The sequence below is a fragment of the Suricata suricatta genome, chromosome 8, assembly GCF_006229205.1.
Source record: "Suricata suricatta isolate VVHF042 chromosome 8, meerkat_22Aug2017_6uvM2_HiC, whole genome shotgun sequence".
NCBI lineage: Eukaryota > Metazoa > Chordata > Mammalia > Carnivora > Herpestidae > Suricata > Suricata suricatta.
In genome coordinates this window covers 116277417-116299255 of record NC_043707.1, presented here as the reverse complement: position 1 = coordinate 116299255, position 21839 = coordinate 116277417, and the positions used below count along the sequence as shown (strand labels likewise).

At 42.8% G+C, this 21839-nt stretch overlaps 1 long non-coding RNA gene across 3 annotated transcripts in view; it reads left to right on the top strand.

Annotated features, from left to right (window-relative positions):
- Positions 1 to 431: 431 nt before the first annotated feature.
- LOC115299789 overlaps positions 432 to 21839 on the top strand; it is a 51531-nt gene continuing 30123 nt past the window's right edge. The window contains exons 1-5 of one of the 3 annotated variants that reach the window (XR_003912338.1): positions 432 to 475; positions 570 to 647; positions 4680 to 4764; positions 7869 to 7973; positions 14988 to 15231. This is a non-coding gene — a long non-coding RNA (uncharacterized LOC115299789). Of the gene's footprint in view, positions 476 to 499; positions 648 to 4679; positions 4765 to 7868; positions 7974 to 14987; positions 15232 to 21839 lie in introns of those variants that run through there. The other 2 variants (XR_003912336.1, XR_003912337.1) reach the window with 2 other exon arrangements.

The following is a 21839-nucleotide window of genomic DNA, read 5'->3' as shown; positions in this document are numbered from 1 at the left end:
GAGGAGAATCATATCAATTCCAATAAGGATCGCATCTTGAATCTAAATAAAATTCAGGTATATGTGAAGTGAGCTTAGCAGAAACTGGTTGGCATAAGAATTAATATAACATCTCAGCCATCCACCCACCCAAGCTTAGCTATAGTCTCATGCTCTGTTCTGGTAGTAAAGCTGAATCAATATAGTCTGTATTTGAGGCCTCGGGAGTTCATGTGGCTGTGCCTTCAGTCCAAGATTAACACAAAATGTCTTTGTGTAGAACAGCCAACTCTCTTTACCATGAGATTGATGGAGAGTCCCTAGACAGAGACTTGGGCAAGAGTGAGAGGGAGGGACAGGCATGGGGAAGAGAACCAAGGTGGAAGGTGGGTTCTATAGGGCCACAAGCTCTGTTCACAATCAGGTTGCCCTGGTGACAAGGGCATTCTGCTGTTTCCCATGGGAGCAAGCAGTCGGGCTCTCCTTTTAATATGTGGTAAACTCTACATGAGAGGGGAAGGGTAGAGACAGGGTTAATAATTATGCCACACACTCATACCTTTATTCAACTCATCGTTTGTCCTATTCAGGTCACAGAGATACTTGGGACTCATACCTGCTCTCAAACCACCAATCACTTCACACCGGGCATCTTCTGTGGGGCTCAGGTGAGCATCTCTTTGGCTATCAGTCCTCGACTTCAAACATAAGATAGGAAGCAGTCTGGCTTACATTGGAGTTAGGGATCCATTACTGATAGTCAATACTAACAGCTATATGATTTTTACTTATTCTACCAAGTCCAGTTATTTTGTTCATGACATTTTATTGTCTAAATACAAAAGTAGTTCTTGGTTAATTCAAAAGATTTGGACAACACAAAGCAAAACACAAGGGAAATAAAAATCAGTAATTCACCACCAAGTGAAACATAAATATTTGAAAAATACATGTTTCTAAGTACATACACACATACAACATTTATGGTGTTACCTATATCGTTTTGTAGCCTGCTTTGCTCACTCATCTATATGTTGTAAACATGTCAGTAAGTATTTTTCTATAACTTCTTAATGGCTCCATAGTATCCCATAGTAGGGATATTCCATAATTTGTTTAACCAACTGCCTATGGTTGGATATGCAGATTATTTCCAGGTTTCATTAACATAAATAATTCTTTATTGAATATACTTACACATAAATAGTTGCACTTATTATTTGCTTTGATCATTTAGATAAATTCATAGGAAAATTACTAAGTCAAAGATCTATATGCACATTTTTAAGGGTTTTGATAGGTATTATCAAATTGCCCTCTGAGAAGTTTGCACCAAATTACACTTCCTCCAGCAGTGTACAAGAATGCCCAATTTCCGATACTCATTATGGATTTAATTTGCATATCTTTTGTTCCAGAGAGGCTGAATGTTTTCTCCTATGCTTATTGTCTATTTGTAATTTTTCTTTAGTGAATTGCCTACTTGTGTCAATTGCCCATTTTTATGGGGTTGCTTATCTTTTCCATTTTGACTTCTGAGAGTGTAACCTATAGATCAGCCTTTTGTCTATAATATATGTTTATTACATTTTTCCCCAGTGTGTCATTTCCTTTTAATTTTGCTTATGGTGGTTTTTGACCCAGTGAAGATTTTTATATTTAAGTAATCAAATTCATCAATCTTTTCCTTTATTGTTTTTGTTTAGAAATGCTTGAATGCTTGGTAATACTTAGAAAGGCCCAACTGCCCTAAGTTTATAAAAACATTCCTCTAGAATGTTTTTCTAACTTTTTCATGGTTTCAATTCTTTTATGTTTAACTCTTTAACCACTGAATTTTATTTTGTGGTATGGTATGCAGTAATTGCTGTAACTTTAGCTTTTTCCCCAAATAGTGCACAAACCCTCCCAGAACCATGTCATCCTTTCTTCCTTAATCTGAAGCAAATCTATGCAGTTTAAACAATACCTGACATCTCTGGAGGGAACAGTGATTCCTCTGAAGGGAATAACAGAAGAGAAGATGAGAACAGAATACTTTCATCTTTGCCTCAGTTGGGTCCTGCATGTCTATCATTTTTATCCAAGAATGTTTGCAAAGTACTTATAGTGTTCATTCTGGAAGATGTTGGGAATAGAGGGGGAGTAAGAGCACTTCTGCTCAGCACTTTGCAATATCTACATCAGAAGTGTAGTGGATGTTGTGGTGTGCCACCCAGCACCCCCTGTAGGATTAAGTCACTTATTCCCCAACAGGTCAGGAATGTTGGCCATTGATGGCTCAAAAATCCCTCTTTCAGAAGTGTCCTCCTTCTTTCAAAGGGAACTGCCTCACCCTAGGTGATATGCCTTCTCCAGGGATAGCCTATATCCCATAACTGATCTGTGAGTAGGACAGAGGCCCAAACCACTTGCCTTAATTCTGGCCAACTTAGACGGGCCACTCCAGTTTCAGGATGCCCTGTAGGGTCTGCTGAGATCTCAGTTACAAGTGCTATGCCCCAACTCAAACATCCCCTCGATATAATCCTGCCTCCTTCATTCTTTCCCTTCAGGGGTTCCTGAGAGCACACCCTCCCAGCCCCCATTCCTACACAATAGATTTCCTGTGTGCAAGTCTCTATCTCCCAAGACAGGTATAAGGTCCTGGTGTTTGCTTTGCTGAAGATAATGGATGGATGCAAGGTGACTCCTGAGGCTGCAGCCTGCTGGCATGAATGAGGCTCAATGAGGCTTGGTGCCATCTTCTTTACCCATCTCACAAGAACTTTATAATTCAGACAGTGTCTATTTCTCAAATTACATGATGAGCTCTGAGCAAGAGAAGGACTTTTTGTATCAAAAGGATGAGTTTTAGTTTTAGAAAAGAAGAATGTATTCCATATTCCTCTCCTAGACAAACTTACACCAATTAGGCTCATGCTCAAGGACAAGATACTAATAAATGCCACAGTTTAATTGGCTTGTTCTCACCCAGTCCTACCTGGTGGTACTTCATTTCCTTGATCTAAACAAAACTGGGCCCTGTACTTTGGACTTTAAGCATAACTAGCTTCTCCTCGGAAGAACATTTACATAATTGCTTCCATTACTTGGCTGATTTTGGACACGCACATCTGTGTGAGTATCTGTGAAGTGTGTGTGTGTGTGTGTGTGTGTGTGTGTGTGTGTGCATGTGTGTGTGTTTATGGGAGGCATAAAGCTTGACACTAAGGACTGGATTTCTCTTCAGATCAATCGCCGCAAAGGAGACAGATGTATAGCAGCTCCTCTTGAGATGTCTATATCTAATAGCACATTTTGTTTTTTTCACTTTTGGCTGCAGCAAACTCAACTCAATAGCTCCAGACAATAAGAAGATTTATTATTTTATATTACAACCAGTCCAGAGGTAGGGCAGCTCCCAGGTTGATTAATTCAGTGGCCCATAGATGTCATCAAGGACCCAGGCTCCTTTTATACTTTCTGTCTACTATCCAGAATATCTTTGCTTTGTCCTAAGTCTGGTTCTCCCCAAAGCTGCAGCCATTTCCAGACATCCTATCTAGACCTGCTGACTTTGAGAAAAAGACAATACCTTCTTTTCTATGCATGTGCTTTTAAGAGCAAATGAATCTCTCCCAGAAGCTCTCTTGCAGACTTCCCTTACACATTACTGTCCAGAACTGAATCCCAGTCCCAGGCAGTGGGAATGGTAATAACTAAGACTGGTTTAGACTAATTAGGACTTACAGCCAAGGTTTCTCCACCTGAGGGACAGGGCAACACAGGGAAGTTAGAACAAACTAAGGGTTTCATTGGGAAGGAGTAAGGCAGGAGTGGTAATGGATACTGGAGGTAGGCAACCACCATGTCCTCCATACTTACCACCTCACATGGCAAAGTGGTAGTAAGAATGTTTTGCTTTGAGGGAGAGGATGGGAGAAGTGCAGGGCAAGGAAGAAAGTAAGAGGAGAGGATGAGCCTCACAAAGGTGTGTGGAGACTTAGCTTCCCCTGTGTCCAGTGAGTAGCACTTACTGCTGGTCTGCTCTTCAGTAGCTGGCATCCAAGCCCTGGTCTGTTTGACACCAAACCTGGACCACATTCCCCTCTGCCTCCATTCTTAATGATTCTCCTATAGTTGAGCAATCACAGAAGAAGGAGCTGGCGGGGAACAAGATAAAGAGAGCCCTAAACAGCAGGGCTCTCTCTGAGCTGCCCACAGATCTTCAAAAGCCTTGGGGCTATCACACAAGGCCCCAATCCTTTGGACAGATCTTTAGCATAATCTTTAGACTGTAAAGGTTAGAGCAAATATTAGTAGGGATAAAAGACATCCAAAAGAGGAGGGAGAGGTCACTACAATCAAACACTGAACTACTATGTTTGTCCCTTGCTTCTTGGCCCAGACAAATGACATGCTAAGACATTTAAAAACACTTGCAAAGGCAATTGCCCAACCATGATTCGTTGATCTTTGAGAAATCTTGCAAGTGTGGTAGCCGCTGTAAGCTTGGAAACAGGCAAATGTCATTCATATTTTCAAAGCCTTGGAAAAGATGAGTTCTCTGAGCCATTGTCTGCACCCAGGAAAGCATATCCAGTCCCTGAAGGGCCTGAATGCTGAATGCCCAGATGAGGGCTCAAGGCTCACTGTCCGGCTGCACAGCACATTTAGAACAACTCATGTCATACTGACCTGATTTCATTCTTTGTCAGGGACACTTGAAGATGAGAGCAGGGACATGTGGTAGACATGAGGTCAGGCCCTGGCTGCCCCAGCTCTGCCCAGCTACACAAAACAGTAAGTCTTGAATCCCTCAAGCTAATCTTGCTCAATCTCAGTGGTAAATTTAGGTGCCACAGAAGTGTCTGTCTGCTTCACGAATTTGCTTCCTGCTGGGATATCCCAGCACTACTCACTAAAAACAACAAACAACCCAATACTGCCCCTGAGCCCAGGAGTCATGGATTCACCTGTGCCCTCTTCTGTTAGTCATCCATCCCTCTGCCAGACATTTACGTATGCTCACCAGGTGAGAGGGATGATGCCAGTGCTAGAGACAGTGAGAATAAAACAGACACAGTCCCTGCCAGCATGGCACTTAGAGTCCAATGGGCCCTTAAAGGAGGGCTACTGAATCCACTCCCTTGCATTTGGACAAGAAGAGTACTTCTCAAACTTTGAAATGCATCCTATTAAAAATGCACATTTAATTGAGTAGATGTGGGATGGACCTGAGATTCTGCATATCTGATAAACTTCCAGGGGAAGCTCATGCTGTTCGTTATCAGACACACTTTGAGTAGTGAAAAACTGGGACACCTCATGTGGAAGGATGCTAATTCTCTGTCCTAAGAAGAGAAAACTTCTGTCATCTGGGCAGAAGTTGTGTATCAGATGAGCTCCACTCTCCTCCAAGTCTAGGACTTCTTCCTACTATTGACCTTACTCCAGCCAACATGTTTCCTGGAGGTTCTTTGTATATACATAGATTCTCTGAGTGCCAAGGGAAATGGAGACATGATCCAGATATAACCACTTCTACCAACTCCCACCCATCTTCCCCTCCTGAAAGCTGCTCATCCCCATCATCATCATTGTTATCACCATTATTACCACAATCAATTTTGCTCAAAATGGCAAACACTTAATGTTGACCAGACATTGTTCTTAGCATGTCACATATTTATATCTCACAAACAAGTCAATGAGGTAGGTCCTGCTAATAGGTAGGTACATATTAATACTCCATTTTCCTGACTGGGGAGCCTAGGCACAGAGTAGTTAAGTAACTTGCTGAAGTTCAGAGGGTAAGTATAAAAACTAGGCTTCCTGGCTCCAGGGTCCATGCTTTCAGCCCTTTTGCACATTTTACCAGAAAGGCTGAAGTCTTTGTATTCCTCCATTGTGAATTCCAATGGAACGGACCAAAACCAAAAGGGGGAGAGCCTCTGATCCCTCTGACAGGTCTCTGTGGTGGTGCAGTTTGGGAGGAGGAGGAAAGGATAGGATAGACTTGAAATCTTGGTAAGATTAGATCTCCCTGTTAAATTGCCTGTAACTTTTGGGTGGACTTGGGGAACCAAGGAGAGGTAGAGGTTTGGAGGCAGGATGTGGCTGTTCTTGCATAAAGATCAGGCACCAAATAAGACCATTTTCCTGCCTCTCACAGCAGAAGCTGGAAAATGATAGTCTGGGCACACAGACCGCCAGTACCCAGTGGTCCAGATGGGGAATTCCCTCCCTCACTTAGTGCGGGAACATCTCCCTAAGGGTTCCCTGTGGCTGGTCTGCCTGAAAAGGCATCCCAGGGAAGCCAGACACACATCACTTAGTTCTCTACTCCATTTTCTCCATCCCAACCTTTCTTCAGTGTAAAAATGATGATGCCCTGAAGGTACAGGGGACACAGGAGATGAAAACCCCATGAAAAATGAAACAAATTCATTTAAAATATATTAAAGAGGCAGCTTGTTTACATTATTATTGTCCCCAAACAATTTCATAAGCTTAAACTGACTTTTAAATTTAGCCTTGGGTTTCCCAAACCCACTTTGATCCATTGGAGTAATTGACAATTACATGGAAACAAACTTCACTCTAAATGCACTACCCCTAGCTGAAGCCTCAGGAAGACCAGGCTGATAAAAGATCCACTCCATCATACAAGCCTCAGCCTGGTAAGGGGTGACAGGTGAGCACAGTGGGGTGGGCCATCTGAGCCCTGGCTATTGCTGTGTTTCAGGATTTGGAGTAAGCCCAGCACAACCCCCAGGCTTCTTTGACATGAATGTCCAGCTCTTATTCTATGCCAGGAAAGAAGATAATTTCAGGGTCAAGAGAGCCATGACTTTTCCTTCTTATAATTTTTCATGTAACCCGAAGTTTGTGACTTCATTATTCTGGAACTCCCTTGTCAACTCTTGCAAAATGAGAGGCAAAGTAGACCTTGGAGTAAAGTGAAAAAAGTTTCTGATTGTCAAGACACCCAGGCTCTCCTAGTTAAGCCATTCTATACTAGATTAACTTGAACCAATGATGTCCCCTCTCCTGACATTGTGTCCTAATCTGTAAAATAAGGGAGTTGGGCTAAACAGTCTCCAAATACACTCACCTTCAATGAATTAGTGAGTACCTTGGGTGGCAAAAACTTAGGATGGGAGTGATAAGTGGCCAGAGGTCAAATGGTGATGGGGTTTGGGCTGCTGGGATATGACTGTGCGACCATACTGAGGAGCAATATGGTGGGACCATGTCAACTAAGAAAGCATATACCATATGACCCCATGATTCCCCAGAGAAATTCTCACATCAGTCCACAGGGGACATGCACAGGAATGCACATGGCAGCACGGCTTGTGGGAGAGGAGTAAAAGGTCAGCTAAATGTTCTTAAAAAACAATGGAAACAGTGAAACCAGGTGCATGCACAACAGAGTGGAAAGAAGTTGACACAGTGCTGAGTGAAAAGACAGGACATATAATAAGATCTTTAGCACAATACCATTTCTGTAGATTAAAGCAATCCTCATTTTCCAAGGATACATAGGAATTCAAAAATACACATAAAATATATTCATGTGGTTGCCTTTAATAAGGAGAGGATTAGTGAGAGAGGAGCATGCATAAATAAATGAAATCGGTGTGGTCTTACATGGATCATGACATTAGCATCCCACAGAGCAAGGTGTATATGTGATAACTTGACCTCTTATATCTGAAATCCAAAAAAGATCCCCAAAGAAAACAACAAAAACCCCACGCTAATAATGAAAAGTATTCCTCACTTTATTTCGTAGGTGATAGGAAACAAAATGGGGTTTTTTTTGGTTTTTGGGGTTTTTTTGTTCTATGTTTTGAGTTTTTTAAGCAGGAAGGGATGATAAAATTTTATTCTGGCTTTAGAATGACTTCTCAGGTAGCTCTGGGGAGCTCCCAGTGGATCAGGGAGAGAATGTCTGGTGTTGGCAAGACCAGTGAGGAGGCTGCAGTCAAGTCTGGGAGTAAATGGTAAGACTTGAAAGAAGGTCATGGCTGGGTGGGGTAGAAGAGGGGGAGGTGCAGGTGAGCTTTGAGGAAGGGATGAGCTTGTAAGCTGGTGGGTCACAGGGAAGGCTAGCTCTGGGGTAAGGAACAGTATGGACCACCCAGAATCAGGGGCAGAGGTGGTATAAAGAGCAGATCCCAATAGCTCAGACTCTTTAGAAGAGCTCACTAGGAGCCTCAGAGCCAAGAAGGAGCCAGAGGCAGTGCTAAGAGATACCCTCAAATAGGGTAGTTGAAGCTGAGAAATGGGGCTAAGTACAGCAGGGGGGTGGGAGGGACACTGATGTGGTGCAGCTGGTTCACATTCACATTGGCTCAGGTATTTTGCAAGCCATTGCCAGTGTGAAATTGGCCATGGTAAGTATTTACATAGCAGAAACCAGCAAATGCTACCAATCAGAGTTCTTTCCTTGGTAACCAGCACCCTACTGGGGGCTGGTGAGAGAGAGGCTGACTCTTTCCCCCAGCATCCTTCACCCACATGTGGAGGCCACAGCCTGTGTTGGGGGGGGAGGGGTGGTGGATGGACAGGCCTGAGAAGACTCTCCATGGCAGTGAAACTAGCATAAAAGTGCAGGCAGGACAGACAGCTCCCTCCTGCTGGACCTGCAATGGCAGCTGGAGGAGAAGCTGAAGCACCTAACCTCACGCTCATCAGGAAGTCCCAGCCTCGAGAACTTAGCTGAGTAATTTCCATTGGCCAACTTAAGAAATTGGGGTATGAGAGGAAGGCTTCCCATTAATTTCTTGAGAGTTGAGAGGTGCCGGAGTGGCTCAGTCATTTCACTGTCTGACTTGGGCTCAAGTCATCATCCTAGGGTTTGTGGGTTTGAGCACCCTGTAGGGATCTGTGCTGACAGCTCAGAGCATGGAGCAGCCTTCAGAATCTTTGCTTGTCTTTCTGCCCCTTACCCTCTCATGCTCTGTCTCTTTCTCTCAAAAAAGAAATAAATATTATAAAAGTGTTTTTTGAAAAAAAAAAAGAAATTGGGGTGTGGGAGGTGGCACCAATCAAGTGGACATAGATGTAACTTTTATTTGGCCACATGATGGACAGTTATTAGTAGTTCATTGTTGCAGAATATGTAGAACCACGACTTCTCTTTGCAATTTCCACAGCCTTTCCTGTACTCGAGGAAATTTTTATTTTTTAAACCCTCAAAAATGGCTCCCTTTTGGGAATTTGGGAGTGAAAGGAGCAATCTCAAGTATTGTCTATAATGATAATGATAATAATGGCATCTTATAAATGCTTCCCACGCACCAGGCATCATGCTAAATACTTCACATGCATTTTACCCTGTGAAAATTGCTATTTTTAAACTATATTTAATTTTAATATACCATAACATGATAATTGAAAATAGGTACAACATTCAAACAAGATGAAAATACCTCAAAATATTAACAGTAGTTATATCTAGATAGTGAAAGTAAGGCTGGTTTCAATTTTTCTATATTTTCCCCCACAGCTTTATTGAGAAATTATTGACAGTTATCACTGTATGAGTTTAAAACCTATGCCACAATGGTTTGATTTGCATGTATTGTGAAGTGATGACTGCAGTGGGTTTAGCTACCATGCATCTTCTTATGTAGATACAATAAAAAAGAAAAAAAAGGAAAAAAATTTTCCTTTTGATGAGTTCTCCCAATTTATAACCGTAAAACAACCTTTCTATTTGTGTCTTCTTCAATAATTTTTTCATCCATGTCTTGTAGTTTTCAGAGTAGAGATCTTTCACTTCTTTCCTTAAATTTATTCCTGAGTATTTTATTGGCTTTGATGCTTTTGTAAATGGAATCAATTTCTTTCTTTTTCAGAAAATTCATTGTTAGTGTATAGAAATGCTACTGATTTTTTATGATAATTGTGTATCCTACATTTTTACTGGATTTATTGATTAAGCTTCACAGTTTTTTTGTTGGGTCTTTAAGATTTTTCTCTATATGAAATCATGTCCTCTGCAAATAGAGACAGTTTACTTCTTCCTTTCTATTTATGATATGTATTTTTTTTTCTTGTTTGATTGTTATCATTAGGGCTTCCAGTACTATGTTGAATAGGAATAGTAGAAATGGGCACCCTTGTTCTGGATCTTAGAGGAAACGGTTTTGACTTTCCACCATTAAGTACCATATTAGCTGGGGGTTTGTCATATATGGTCTCTACTATGTTGAAATATGTTCCTTCTGTGAGTGATTTGTTAAGAGTTTTTATCATGAATAGGTGTTGAATTTTATCAAATGCTTTTACTGCATCTATTGAAATTATCATGATTCTTTTCTTTCATTCTGCTGTAATGTATCTCATTGATCTGTGTATATTGAACCATCCTTGCATCCAAGGGATACATCTCACTTGATCAGGTGAATATTTTTATATGCTGCTGAATTCAGGTTGCTAGTACTTTATTGAGAAAATTTGCAACTATATTAATGAGGGATATCTGCCTATAGTTTTCTTTTCTAGTAGCACCATTTTCTGGTTTTTGGTATCAGTATACTAGTGGACTCATAAAATGAATTTGGGAATGTTCTTTTTTTCTTCAAGTTTTTGTAAGAGTTTATGAAGGATTGGTGTTAGTTCTTCTTTAAATGCTTGCTAAAATTCACCAATGAAGCCATCTTGTCCTGGGCTTTTCTTCAGCACAAGATATTGATTACTGATTCAATCTTCTTACTAGTAATTGGTCTACTCAAATTTTCCTAATTCAGTCTTGGTAAGTTGCATGTTTCTAAGATTTTTTCTATTTCTTCTAGGTTGTTCAGTTTGTTGGCAATAGTTGTTCATAGTAGGCTCTTATGATTTTTTAAATTTCTGTGGTATCTGTTGTAATGTTTTTTTTTCATTTATAATTTTGTTGATTTAGGTCCTTTCTCTTTTTTCCTAGGTTAGTCTAGCTAGGGGGGTTTTCATGTCTGTTTATCTTTTCAAAGACCCAATTCTTTATTTGGTTAATTTTTCTATTATTTTTCTGTCTCTATTTCATTTATTTCTACTCAGATCTTTACTGTTTCCTTTCATCTGCTATCTTTGGGCTCAGTTTGTTCTTTTTCTGTTCCCTTCAGGTATAAAGTTAGGTTCGTTTTTTGGGGAGCTTTCTTGATTCTTAATGTAGGCTTTTATTGCTATGAACTTCCCTCTTAAAGCTGCTTTTGCTACATCTGACAAATTCTAGGATGTTAGGTTTACACTTTTGTCTGTTTCAAAGACTCTCTATTTCCCTTTTAATTTCTTTTTTGGTCCACTGGTTGTTCAGGAGAGTGTTTTGGTTTTTAATTTATATGTATTGATAAATTTCCAGTTTTCCTCTTTCTATTAATGTCTAGTTCGATGCCGTTGTGGTTAGAGAAGATTGGTGTAATCACTAAGGCTCTTAGTCACCTAATATACAGTCTATCCTAGAAAATGTTCCATATTTGCTTGAGAAGAATGTGTATTCTGCTGTTGTTTTGAAAGAGTATTCCATATGTGTCTGTTAGATCCATTTGGTTTATAGTGTTCACATCTGCTGTTTTCTTATTGATTCTCTGTCTGGGTGATCTATCCATTGTTGAGAGTAGGGTATTAAAGTTCCCAACTATTATTGTATTACTATTTATTTCTCCTTTTAGCTCTGTTAGTGTTTGCTTTATATATTTAGGTGTTCCACTGTTGGGCACATAAATATTTATAATTGCTGTATCTTCATGATATATTGCCCCTTTATCTTACATAATGACCTTCTTTGTCTCTTTTTACCATCTTTAGTTTAAGGTTGAAACTCTGAGGACAGGGATGAGTATGTGGCTGAGAACAGTTGGGTATGAATGCTTGCTTGATTCCCTACCCAGGTGAGGTTATAGGATGGGCTCCAACGTTGTCTAGATTCTCCAGTCAGGCTTACTATATGGTCAGGTCTGGGTACTATATTCAGTACTAGATGGGGCTATGAGCTAGCTTTCCTGCCTTGGAAGGGCAGCAGGATGGAACTCAGGGCTATTGTCTGGGGGACCTGAATCAGACCAGAATATACAATGAATTTCCTGGTCAGGGGAAACCACTGATTTTGCCCTGCAGATGGAGCAAGACATGGGCTATGCTCTCTGTTCAGATACCACTGTATATATAGGGTCATTGAATGGTCTGTGGAGCTTTTTTCTTCAAGTTTTTGTAAGAGTTTATGAAGGATTGGTGTTAGTTCTTCTTTAAATGCTTGCTAAAATTCACCAATGAAGCCATCTTGTCCTGGGCTTTTCTTCAGTGCAAGATATTGATTACTGATTCAATCTTCTTACTAGTAATTGGTCTACTCAAATTTTCAAAGTATGTTGTGGTTAGGTGCTCTGGTAGAATAGTCTGAAGGCTGTGTTCAGCAATGAGTAGGGCTATGAGTAGGGCTACATTCCCTGACTGGGCAGCTATACTCCCTGACTGGGAGAAGCAGCCTTAAAGCTGGTAAAGCTCTTAGTTGATTGTCTTAATTCAGGTTAACCCACACCTCAAGCTCCCTGATTGAACAGGGTCACTGGCTTTGCTCTTCAAACTGTAATCTCTGCCTGCCCAACCCTCCTCTCAGTTGCCACTGGGCCACATAGCTTCCAGAGGTTGTTGCCAGCCCTTTTGGTCTGAAGGGGCCAGAAGATATTCCTCACAGTGAGAGAGGTTATATCATAGTTTCCCTGGCTGGGTGGGAGGAGAAGGGGCTGTTCCAGGTTATGCTCAATTTCCCAAACAGACTGTCTCCCAAATTTGTGCTAGAGGCAATCAGCTCTGCCTGCCTGCCTCCCTACTTGAGCACTGCTGGGCCATACTGCTTCTAGGATTTGTCACCAACCCTGCTGGTCAGATGGGGCCAGAAGTTACTCTCCACAGTGGCTGGGGGTATGAGTTAGCACTTGTCTGATGTGAGCAGGCACAGAAGGCTCTGGGACCTGCAAAACTCCTCTTCTGAGGACCTGAATCAGGCAAATCTGCTCCCTGCCATGTTCCCTAGTCAGAGTGCACCTCTGACTTGGCTGTGCAGGTGAGCAAAGCCTATGGTTGGGATTACTTCTTGGACACTCCAGGTATGAACGTGGTCTTCCATGATCCATGTGCTGGTTGTTGCAAGCCCCTCTCCACTTCTCCTTTACAGTCAGATTCCCAGTAGCTGAGCCCCACAGATTCCCCTTCAGTGCCAGTGGTGTGAGATCAGAGTAAGGGCTCCTACAAAGAGACACAATCCTGGGGAGGGTGTTGGTTGTTCCCAGCCCCAGGTTTCCCATTGGAGGAGCCAGAGGCCCCGGGGGGAACCTCTTGACATGATGCTGTGCTGGCATGGCGGAGGTGCAGTGCAGTCATGGTATAGCCACTTCTCTTACCCTTTTAATGCAGTCTGTCTTGGGCTCTGTGGTGCAGTGTGCTTCAGCCTCATCCCCATGTTCTAGGATTCCCTCAGTGGTGTCTTGTTCTTGAATAGGTACTAATCCTTCTTCTTGTGAAGGGAAGTAAAGTCAGGAAAAAATCTATGTAGCCACATTGATGATATCACTACCCACTCTGTGAGAATTATTCTTCTCATTCTCTATTATTATTTTATAGAAAATGAAATTGAAACTTACAGAGGTTAAGCGACAGCCTAGGGTCACACAGCGAGGAGAGGGAAGAACAGAACTGACCTTGAATTAACTTGCTCTTAATTTTTGTATCCTATTTCCCTATTTTCCCACATGCCCTTCACTTTGAGAGGATAGAAAATTTTGTCAGACCAGCATACAACCTTCTATCTCTTCAACAATTCCTTCTTTTTCAGCCCTGAAATTCTCCTTCTTTCCTTTTTCCTGATTTGAACAATAAAATCCAAGGTGTAGTCTCCCAAAACCATTTGGGAAAAGACAGTATTGCCTGAGCAGGACAGGAAGTCTTGAGTCTGGCTCACCCACAAACATTTGTGTACCAAATCTGAGGACTGGCAAATATTATCTGCAAAGGGCCAGATAATAAATACTTTGGGCTCTGCAGGCCATATGGTCTTTGTTGTAAAGACTCAGCTTTACTGTTATAGCATGAAAACAGCCAAAGACAGTATGTTAAAGACCAGGCATGACTGTGTTTCCATAAAACTTTATTTGCAAAAATAGATATCGGGTCATATTTGGTCCATGGGTCCTGGTTGCCTTAGGAAATCAGATAAAGAGCCCAATACTGCTGTAGGGGCTGCTGGTAGGGAAGACTTAGCTTTGGCTGCTGCCTGGGACAGGTCAGCTCTGGCCACACTTGTCATAGGAGCTCTGAGGTGTCCAGGAGTCCAGCAGAGAATCCAGGTCTCTGAGGCAGGGAAGATAAATTTCAATTCTATTCTTTGGTCCTTTGACTCATATTTTTCTTCTAATTCAGACCATTTTTCTAGCCCTGTGTGACAGAACTTCCCATTCACTACCTCATGTAATCTTCATGTCATTCTTGTAGTGTCATAGTCTCACTGATGACCTTCCCATAGACCTTTAAGCCAGATTTGCCCAAGTCAACCAGAGACAGATAAAGTTGGGCCTTGGGCATTCCAGACCCTCTATCATGTACCTTCCCACCTCCCAGCAAGCATGGACCTTTTTACTTTTTCCACTCCCTTCTCAGTCTGAACCCACCTCCACCTCTTTATTTTTCTTGCTCCTTTCACTCTACCTTGGAAAACATTGCTGTCTCGTGCTGACGTTGAGTGTCCTGAGGACACATGTCCCTATCTGTGTCCTCGGGACACATCTGGCTCATCCCTATCCTGTCTGAGTATCTCTGCTCTTCAAGACCCCTCACTGGTGTCCCCTGGAGGTTATCCCGCAACTGTCCATCAAACAGGTGAAGCTGCTCACCAAAGACCACACAGCCAGGCAGCTGGGGTTGAATCCAGGTACTCCAACCTCAGTGCTCTGGACACCATCGGGCTACAGGGCAAGAGTAGGGATGGCCCCAAAGTCAGGCTACTGATCTCCAGAGACTGATGTTTCTTCCCTTCCCAGAGTCTGGGAGCCACTGGAGACAGAGCTCAGAGGAAATGACTTGGTGCAAGAGATGAGCCTCAAAGTTGATTTCCCAGGAGGAATCCCTCAAGGTCCTTGAAACATGGACATCAAGGAGGAAAATCAATCATCTTTTAAGTCTTCACCTTGATGATTGAACTGCTGCTGCCAGACTCTTTTTTCTTTCTCTCAAGCCCTACACGTAGCCTCCCTCCCTCCCTCCCTCTCTCTCTCTACCTCTGTCTCTCTCTCTCTCTCCCTCCCTCCCTCCTCTCTCATGTCCACATTTTCCCTCTCTCATCTTTAAAGTGTGGGGTTTCTTGGTTCTGATCTGAAACCAAAATACATTGCTTTGAATACGTTACCAGGTGTCAGTCACCTACTTCCAAATTTTGTATTTCCTCTGAAGGAAAGAGGCCCTGGTCAGCCTACTGCAAGAGGGAACAGCGTTTTGCTGCGTACCTGCTATGTGCCAGGCCCTCTCACCAGAATGAGCAGAGTTCATCACTGCCCCCGCCCCCAGTCTGTCCACATGGATTTAATAGCTTCACATCTCAGGTGAAGACACAGCATTTAAAGTACAGAAGTAACTTTCCTGATGTCAAACATGGTTTTCAGATGGTGACACAGAGCCACACTGGAAACTCTACTATTCTGCCTCCTTTCTACAAGGCCTGGGAATGAGTACCCCACGTGGAATAGGCACCCCAACTGGGCAGCATGAGACTCTCTCTTGACCTTGACCACACAGGGATTGAGTTATCTAGGAAACTATCTCCTGAATAATTTAGGGGCTGCAGAGTGCCATTTCTTCATTCAGGATGTCCTGGGTAATGCCTCCTACTCTAAGTGCTATGCTTGGCACCAAAGGCAGAGATGTGAACAAGAGAGACACAGTCCCTTCCTTTCTGGGAGTTATAGTCTGGTACAGAAACAGAAACTACTTATACTACTTAAACTACTTATCACTACTAAGAAATTATAACACATGGGGATAAGAGCTGTAATAGAGTAAGTACAGGGTGCTTGAGGGCATATACTCCCAATCTTGTCCAAAGTGTGGCTGGAGAAAGCTTCTTAAGGTGGAGCCTTGATGATCTGAGATCATCATCATGCTCTAGGATGGGTAAGAGCTAGTCTGGCAACGTAGGGCAATGAGGTGGGATGGAAGTGCTCAACAGGATGGGTGTTAACAGCAAAACTTCAGTGTCTCCTCCCATGGACTGAACAGAATGGGGGCTGTTCTAGGACTATTCTAAGTACTTTATGGGTCTTAACTCATTTGCTCTTCATGGGAGTAAGTACAGAGGAAGAAATGGAGGGACTGAAGGGGGTTTCACAGAGCTGAGGCAGAGGCTTATTGAGGGTAGAAAATGCAAAAGATGGCAGGACCAAAGATTTTGCAGATAGGGTTGCCAGGTAAAATTCAAGATATTCAGTTCGAATTTCAGATAAACAACAAGTCTTTTTATTATATGTCCCGAATATTGCATGGGACATAATTATACCAAAATTACTTACCATTTACCTGAAATTCAAGTTTAACTGGGTGTCCTATTTGATTTGCTAAATATAGCAATCCTTCCATGGAGGCCACTTGGAAGTGTTCAGACTTTAACCTCAAAGTAATAGGGACTTTTGGAAGGCTTTTAAAAAAAATTTTTAAATGTTTTATTTATTTTTGATAGAGAGAGAGAGACAGAGCATGAGAGGGGGAGGGACAGAGAGAGAAGGAGACACAGAATCGGAAGCACGCTCCAAGCTCTGAGCTAGCCTTCAGCACACCTTTGGAAGGTTTTTAAGAAGAGGAGTAACACGGCCAGTTATGTGCTACAGAAAATTCCTTTGGCTTCATTTTGGAGATAAGCCCAGAAGCAGGGAGGCAGCTCCAAGGGCACACCTCCAAGTCCATGGCAGGCCCCCGTCATCCAGGTGGCACATATCAACTAGTTTGGCTGCTGCCTTTCCCACTCCCCAACCAAAACAGTCCAGATGCTTATCAAATAGTCACTGAGCACCTGCGGTGTGCCAGGTAATGTCTGGGGAGTAAAAAAGCACATGACAGATCACCTGCCCTCCCCAAGCTTCCAGACTTGTTTGTTGACCTGCACAGGTAAGTGGTGCAAGAATGTGGCAGTTTCTTTGGAAAGCCAGAGTTTGGGCAGCAGGCAACAAATAAGACCAAGGAAGGCTGAAGAGGTAAGGTTTGCATTGGGTTTGAAGGATGCATTGGGAATTTGGATCTCTCTGTGACAGCAGTTAAACTAGATCCTTAAACTACTGCCCTTTTGGATGGGCCACTGCTGCATCCCCTGTTCTGTATAGTTAGCTGTATCCTTTAACTTAGATTAAAAAAACTCATTTTCTTTTCCTTGGCTGCTGGCATCTTTCTATCAATAATATCACTGTCACCTTGATACAGTCACATGCCAGGGAATAAGGAGAGGGCATGCAAGCCATGGAAGGCATGTGCATTGGCATGGGCTGGCAGGATGCCTTTGAGAATGACTGGTCCTCTCTAGAGTTAGAGGGGTGGGGTTGGCGTGGACTGGCAGACCAAACAGGAAGGAACCAGGTCATGAAGGGCTTTGTCATTTCAGTTAAGAAATGGAAACTTTTATTAAATATTTATAGAGAGCTGCTGAAGGGTTATAAGCATGGGGTTGACATGGTCATTAAGATGTTCTAAAGACAAGCTGAGATGAGGAAGTAAGGGGAGGAGAGAATACACACACACACACACACACACACACACACACACACACGTGGTACACATAGACCTTGGCAAAAAGCTTCCAGGGAGTGCCATAGAGTCTATAAAAACTGAACTAGGTAAATACTGTGTGTGCCTGAAATTGTGATCTCTTCCCTATCCCAGGTGGGACAACCCAAGAGATAGGATTACACATCTCTATCTTGTCTTGGTCACATAGCATCCCATGCCTTTGGCCTCCTTCCCCAACCACCCCCCCATGGCTGTGCCCAGCTCCTTGGCTGCCTGTGTTACTGAGCTATGAAAATTGTGTTCTGATCCACAGGGACTTCTTAAAGCTAAGAGCTGCTTGTAGGACCTGAAATTGTCCTCACAGTGATTTCATTCAAAGTAATAACAGCATCTGATGCTATAGAAATCTCATCCTCATAATCATAAGCATTTATAACAGCCCATCATTGAGCAAGTGCTTACATTGGAGAGGAATTTCCATGGAGAAAGTCAGTCTTTTCAAAAATGTTAATTTTTTTTGTGTGAGGAAATCAAATGAGATGCCAAATTGTCTCTGTCATTATGTTGCCCTTCCCTCCTGAACACTTACTTCTCTGATCAGTATGACATTTTCACATGTAGAGCAATGCAGATGGGGACATTTACCTCCTGATGGAGACCCCTCATTTGCCCATCCGTTGCCTGCTCTGCTTAACCAACTGAGCCACCCAGGCACCCCTGCTCTGCTTTCACAGTAGGCAGAGCATAAAATTAGAGACCCCTGGCCTTGAAGATTTGGCCATCCCTTTGGAGGGAGATGAAGGAGACTCTCCCCATAACAATGAATAAAACAAGCCTCTCAGAGATAACATTGGAATATGTGGATGAGGAATTTGGGGGCCACTCAAGTCCTGACTTCCTTCCCTTCATAAAAGACCAACCTTGGGTTTTTTCCCTTGACTCTTTAGCTGTGACTCTGGTTCCTCTTTATGACCCATTCCAGTACATACACTGTTCTGCTGCCTCAGATCTTGAGAAATGCCAACTGTGGGACCCCTGTGAGCTCCCTGCCCAGACACACCTAAATTCTCCTGCCCTTTCACCTCACAGGGGAGCCCAAGCAGTGACCAAGGGATACTGGGAATAAGGCTTTTTTCCCCTTGGGTACTCTACTCATCATCTCTAGGAAATGCAATCTTCCCAAAGCCCTAACACAAATATGAGGTCTGACAAAGACTACAGTTGGCCTTAAAATACAAAAAGAAGTCAGCAAAACAAAAATTAATAAGTGTTTACTTAAATGTCTGTGAAGAGTAACATTAGGTCATATTCATTGATTATTAAATTTAATGTCCATAAAAATGTCATCACAAACTATTTTCAGGTTAGAGTGTCTCACTTTGTGAGAATTCCTGAGTCTGCATGATGATTGCTGAGAAATTGTAGTCAACCATAAATTAAATTAAGCTACTCAGAGCCAAATTGTTTCAAAAGCAAAAATCATAAAAATCCTTTCAGTTTTTACAACAAAAATTTATATTTGATGTGAAATGTGGGTGTACTTCAGTGAGTACTCAGGGTCTGTAAAAGTCACAAAAAGCCCTTGAATGTGTGGTCTTGGGAGAATGTAATTAAATATTAAAGAATCTGTTATATTGCACACCAATCTGCCTTAATGCCGTTGTGGCAAAAGTTCTAGAAATTATGGCACAGTGGACTACTACACAATTCCAAAGAATGAAGTGTATTTATATGTACCAACAGGAGAAGGCCTCCAAGATTTAACATGAACAAAGCAGTACTGCAGAACAATATTTACAGCGTGATTCATCTTGTGTCAAAATACTTTATGTGTGTGTGTTTGTGTGCACATATGTCCATACACAAAGAAATATGTAACTACATGTTGGTATTCATGTAGAAAAATTTCAAAAGAATCCTCAGAGATAACAATCATTTATCTCTGAAGATCAGAAATGAGGGTTGGGTGCAGAGAGACTTCTATTTTCATGTTATAAATGTCTCTGAATTGCAGGGGAAACATTCAGCAGTGCATACATTAATTTATAATTTTGAAAAACAGAAACAACACTGCAGAAAAGACTGGTCTATAGGCAGACTGGAAAGGGAGAAGCTCTCAAGCCAGGAACTGGCACTGTGGATCCAGCACTGTCGGTGGGAGAACACCAGTGAGCATGGGGACCCAAACACCTGTCACTACAGATGCAGGCAGGTAGAGCATCTAGGGATGGTTCAGCAGACTCCCTGTGGCCTGGAAGAGACACCCCCCCCCAGATGTGTTTCCTTCCTTCCCCATTCTTCAGACAACTTTCTGATCCAGTGTAATGTCATGATTCCACCAGTGTTTATTGAGCACCAATTGCATTAGTTTTCTATGGCTGCCATAACAAACCACCACAAGTTTAGCAGCTTAAAGTGACACAAGTATATTAATCTTACAAAAGTTCAGAAAAGATCAGAAATCCCAACCGGCTTCCACGGGGCTAAAATTGAGGCACCAGTAGGGTTGCATTTCCTTCAAGAAGCTCTGGGGGAGAATCCATTTCCTTGCCTCTTCCAAGTCCAACATGCTGCCCTCATTTCTTGGTTTGGAGTTCTATCTCCAAAGCCAGCAGAGTTGCATCTTCAAATCTTTCTCAGACTCTGATCTTCTGCATCCTTCTTCCACCTACAAGAACCCTAATGATTACGTTGCGTCCATGTGCAAAGTCCAGTAATCTTCCCTTCTCAAGGTCTGATCAGCAACCTTAATCCCCTTTGCCATATATCCTACCATATTCACAGTCTGTGGGTTGTGACGTGTACATTTGGGGGGAACCATTATTCTGCCTACTACAACAACAGAATGCAGTTTGGAGAGCTGAGGAGATAGCTGTGGATAGACACAATCCTTGTCCTTGGGAGCCCTCTATATAGAAAGGAGGCAGATTCAGTCATCTTTGGAGTATACACTGAGCCTGCCAGATGGCCAGAGCAGGGGTTGAACCTGGGGCTCCGGCTCTGTGGGAGCTTCTGTTCCTTGGGTCCAGGGCACTGGGATGTGTTAAGCCTCCCCTTATCTGCACCTCTGGCCTGCTCTGGAGAGTCACTGTGGAAGAGGAGGGTTGAAATGTTTGCTGGTCTGCCATTCCCTCTGTAGTTCTGGTTTCTGACCACTCATCTGCCTGTAGCCTCACTTAAATGCACCCTGGGCTGCCCTTCAAAGATGACGGCAATAACAATAGCAGTAATAGTAACTGCTTCCGTAGTGCTTAACGTGCCAGACACTCTCCTAAAAACTTCACGTATAGTAACTTTTGAAATTACCACTCCAACCCTATGAAGTCAATACTATTAGTACTGCCTTTCCCCCCACTAAATAATGAAGAAACGGGCACAGAGAGGTAAGTCACATGCCCAGAGTCACACAGCTGGTAAGTGGCTGTCAGCTTCCAACCTTAGCAGTCTGGCTTCAAAGTCCTCCGACTTCATCACTCTGCTCGTCTGTTTCTGAAACACAGTGAGGACATTCATGCCTCCTTGACTTTCTTTAGCCTTTCCCTCCCCGTGCCTCCGATGCTCTTCCCCTTCCTGTTCCCTCAAAGTTCTATTCAATCTTCAAAGTTCAGCTCAAATGTTTCCTTCTGTCTCAAGTCTCCTATCTGACCTGTCATTGCACTTGTTAACACTCTGTCAGAGGGTCCTTTCTCCAAGGTCTGTCTTCTCACACAGATCGTGTGTCGCACAAGTGAAGACTCTGTCTGTAGCTGCAGGACTGACAGAACAGCTGGCAATGAGCTGAACTGACGTCTCCCTGAGCCTCACGCCTACAATCGTGTCCCAGCTGCCTGATTTGGGCAAGGTGATTGCAAAGAAGTGGGCTGTGGGATTCTTGGATGCAGCAGGGGCCTTGAGAAGAGCTCAAGTGTGAGTCAAACACCAAGGCCAGAGCAGTGTTTCTGGCTGAAGGGCTGCATGGACCTGGATGGGCTCTACTTTTTCTATCTCCTCCCTGGGCGACTATGTGTTTCAATTTTCTTTGTCCTCATGACTCCAGCAGAAGCCTGGCTGGCTGCAGACTCAAGGACTGTTAGGCACTGACATGTCTGTGCCTGGCCTCCTCACCTCTCCCAGCACTGGCCCCAGGA